Source organism: Mustelus asterias, unplaced genomic scaffold (assembly GCF_964213995.1).
Source record: "Mustelus asterias unplaced genomic scaffold, sMusAst1.hap1.1 HAP1_SCAFFOLD_1916, whole genome shotgun sequence".
In the NCBI taxonomy this organism is placed as follows: Eukaryota; Metazoa; Chordata; class Chondrichthyes; order Carcharhiniformes; family Triakidae; genus Mustelus; species Mustelus asterias.
In genome coordinates this window covers 17509-22146 of record NW_027591861.1, presented here as the reverse complement: position 1 = coordinate 22146, position 4638 = coordinate 17509, and positions in this window count along the sequence as shown.

Genomic DNA, 4638 nt, shown 5'->3' with positions numbered 1-4638 from the left:
AACCTGGTGTTGTTAAAACCCTTACTCGGCAAAGCAGCCAGCATAATTAAGGACCCCACGCACCCCGGACATTCTCTCTTCCACCTTCTTCCTTCGGGAAAAAGATACAAAAGTCTGAGGTCACGGACCAACCGACTCAAGAACAGCTTCTTCCCTGCTGCTGTCAGACTTTTGAATGGACCTACCTCGCATTAAGTTGATCTTTCTCTACACCCTAGCTGTGACTGTAACACTACATTCAGCACTCTCGTTTCCTTCTCTATGAACAGTGTGCTTTGTATAGCACGCAAGAAACAATACTTTTCACTGTAGCCCAATACATGTGACAAATCAAAATCAGAACTCTGAGCAGGAGTAGACCATCTGGCTCCTCGAGCCTGCTCCGCCATTCAATAAGTTCATGGCTGATCTTTTCGTGGACTCAGCTCCACTTACCCGCCTGCTCACCATAACCTTTAATTCCTTTACTGTTCAAAAATTTATCCTTGCCTTAAAAACATTCAATGAGGTAGCTTCAACTGGGCAGGGAATTCCACAGATTCACAACCCTTTGTGTGAAGAAGTTCCTCCTCAACTCAGTCCTAAATCTGCTCCCCCTTATTTTGAGGCCATGCCCCCTAGTTCTAGTTTCACCCGCCAGTGGAAACAACTTCCCTGCTTCTATCTTATCTATTCCCTTCATAATCTTACATGTTTCCATAAGATCTCCCCTCATTCTTCTGAATTCCAATGAGTATAGCCCCAGTCTACTCAGTCTCTCCTCACAAGCCAACCCTCTCAACTCTGGAATCAACCTAGTGAATCCCCTCTGCACCCCCTCCAGTGCCAGTATATCCTTTCTCAAGTAAGGAGACCAAAACTGTACACACTATTCCAGGTGTGGCCTCACCAGCACCTTATACAGCTGCAACATAACCTCGCTGTTTTTAAACTCCATCCCTCTAGCAATGAAGGACAAAATTCTATTTGCCTTCTTAATTACCTGCTGCACCTGCAAACCAACTCCTTGAGATTCCTGCACAAGGACACCCAGGTCCCTCTGCACAGCAGCATGCTGCAATTTTTTAACCATTTAAATAATAGTCCATTTTGCTGTTATTCCTATCAAAATGGATGACCTCACATTTACCAACATTGTACTCCATCTGCCAGACCCTCGCCCACTCAGACTATCTAAATCCCTTTGCAGACTTTCAGCGTCCTCCGCACACTTTGCTCTTCCACCCATCTTAGTGTCATCTGCGAATTTTGACACACGACACTTGGTCCCCAATTCCAAATCATCTATGTAAATCGTAAACAATTGCGGTCCCAACACTGATCCCGGAGGCACACCACTAGTCACTGATCGCCAACCTTGTACAGCTGGTGTCTACAGCTATATTCCTCTGACCTCCCTCGCCTCTGAATTCCCAGTGGACCCTGCACCAGTGAGAGGCGACATGGGCCTAATCGCACAGAGTGTCAAGGGACTGGGGGTACTGGCTAGATCCTTAGATGTGGCTGGAACACATTGAGAGTATGGCTGGCTAAGTGTATGGCATCTTCAATAGCTTACAAAAGCAGAGACTTTAGGCCGAACCCTTAGTAAAACCTTGGTCAGACCGCAACTAGAGTATTGTGTCCAGTTCCTGGTCACCTACACACTTCAGGGAGAATAAACCCGTAAGGTACAGGAGCAGAATTAGCCCATTCGGCCCATCGAGTCTGCTCCGCCATGGCTGTTATGTTTCTCACCCCCATTCTCCCGCCTTTTCCCCGTGCCCTTTCACCCCCTCACCAATCAGGAACCTATCTCTCTGTGTCTCCAATACACTCGATGACCCGGCCTCCTCTGTGGCAGCGAATTCCACAGATTCACCCACCCTCTGGATGAAGAAATTCCTCCTCATCTCGGTTCTAAAGGGTCCGTCCCTTTACTCTGAGGCCGAGCCCTCGGATCCCAGTCTCTCCGACTAATGGAAACATCTTCTCCCACGTCCACTCTATCCAGGGCCTTTCAGTATTCTGGAAGTTTCAATGAGATCCCCCCATCATCCTTCTAAACTCCATCGAGTACAGACCCAGAGACCTCAAACATTCCTCATTCGTCAAGCCTTTCATTCCCGGGATCGTTCTGGTGAACCTCCTCTGGACCCTCTCCAAGGCCGGCACATCCTTCCTTAGATACGGGGCCCAAAACTGCTCTCAATATTCCAAATGTGGTTTGACCAGAGCCTGATAAAACCTCAGCAGTACATCCCTGCTTTTATATTCTAGTCCTCTCAATGTGAAGGAGGGTTTCGAGAGGGAGCGTGTGGAGGGAGATTCACTAAGATACAGGAGCAGAATTAGGCCATTCAGCCCATCGAGTCTGCCCCGCCATTTGATCAAGGCTGATATGCTCCTCATCCCCATTCTCCCCATAACCCCTGATCCCCTTGTTAATCAAGAACCTATCTATCTCTGTCTTAAAGACACTCAATGACCCGGCCTCCACAGCCTTCAAGAGTTCCACAGATTCACCACTCTGGCTGAAGAAATTCCTCCTCATCTCAGTTTTAAAGGAGCGTCCCTTCACTCTGAGGTTGTGCCCTCGCATTCTACTCTCTCCCACCAGTGGAAACATCCCCTCCGCGTCCACTCTATCCAGGCCTCTCAGTGTTCTGTAAGATCGGTTCCCAGGGATGATGGGGGTTTTTAGCTCCAGGGTTAGGGGGCCGGAGAAGCTGGGGGTCGCTCCTCTCTGAGCGAAGGAGATGGAGGGAGGGGGGGGGGGGGATTTGATGGAGGTGGACAAGATGGTGACAGGATTGGATATGGGGGAGAAAGAAAAGTGGGTCCCATTGGCTGACGGTGCAAGGACATTGCGGGGGGCGGAGGTCAGATTTAAGGGGTTGGGTGAGGGGGGAAGAACATGAAGAACGTTTTCACACAGCGAGTGGGAATGAGCCGGAACCCGCTGCCCATGGGGGGCTGGGGGAGAGAGAGAGTGGAGATGAGGAACGATTTCGGAAGGAGATCAGATGAACATTCGAGGGAAATAAAGCCACGGATATGGGGGTGGAGCGGGCGGGGGTGGGATGAATTGATGCATGGAGAACCTGGATGGACTGCACATGACACCGGTGGAAACACTCTGCATTGCTGACACATTGGTAATCTGCTACATTGAGCCTTAACAATGTTAGCCAATTTCCTGTATCTAGTCCATCCCAATACCCTGTCCTTAAGAACAAAGAACAATACAGCACAGGAACAGGCCCTTTGGCCCTCCAAGCCCGTGCCGCTCCCTGGTCCAAACTAGACCATTCTTTTGTATCCCTCCATTCCCACTCCGTTCATATGGCGATTTAGATAAGTCTTAAACGTTCCCAGTGTGTCCGCCTCCACCACCTTGCCCATTCCAGCGCATTCCAGGCCCCCACCACCCTCTGTGTAAAATACGTCCTTCTGATATCCGTGTTAAACCTCCCCCCCCCTTCACCTTGAACCTATGACCCCTCGTGAATGTCACCACCGACCTGGGAAAAAGCTTCCCACCGTTCACCCTATCTATGCCTTTCATAATTTTATACACCTCTATTAGGTCACCCCTCATCCTCCGTCTTTCCAGTGAGAACAACCCCAGTTTACCCAATCTCTCTTCATAACTAAGCCCTTCCATACCAGGCAACATGCTGGTAAACCTCCTCTGCACTCTCTCTAAAGCCTCCACGTCCTTCTGATAGTGTGGTGACCAGAACTGGACGCAGTATTCCAAATGCGGCCGAACCAACGTTCTATACAACCGCAACATCAGACCCCAACTTTTATACTCTATGCCCCGTCCTATAAAGGCAAGCATGCCATATGCCTTCTTCACTACCTTCTCCACCTGTGCCGTCACCTTCAAGGATCTGTGGACTTGCACACCCAGGTCCCTCTGCGTATCTACACCCTTTATGGTTCTGCCATTTATCGTATAGCTCCCCCCTACGTTAGTTCTACCAAAATGCATAATTTCGCATTTATCAGGATTGAACTCCATCTGCCATTTCTTTGCCCAAATTTCCAGCCTATCTATATCCTTCTGTAGTCTCTGACAATGTTCCTCACTATCTGCAAGTCCAGCTATTTTCGTGTCGTCCGCAAACTTACTGATCACCCCAGTTACACCTTCTTCCAGATCGTTTATATAAATCATTTAATCCTTTAATTTGCATCGTTTAGAATCCCTACAGTGCAAAAAGAGGCCATTTGGCCCATCAGACCTGCATCAAAACTATCCCATCCAGGCCCTCTCCCCGCAACCCCACACATCTACCCTGCTAGCCCCCTGACACTAAGGGGCAATTTAGCACAACCAATCCCCCTAACCTGCACATGTTTGGACTGTGGGAGGAAACTGGAGCACCCGCAGACATGGGGAGAATGTGCAGACTCCACACAGACAGTTCCAGAATCGAACCCAGGTCCCTGGTGCATTGGCCATGCTAAATTTTCCCTCAATGTACCCGAACAGGCGCCGGATTGTGGCGACTAGGGGATTTTCACAGTAACTTCATTGCAGTGTTAACGTATGCTGACTTGTGACACTAATAAATAAACTTTTTCTTAAAACTCTCAGACCAATTTTATTCCACGCCTCTCATCATTGCCTCCACCCCTCCCTGTCTT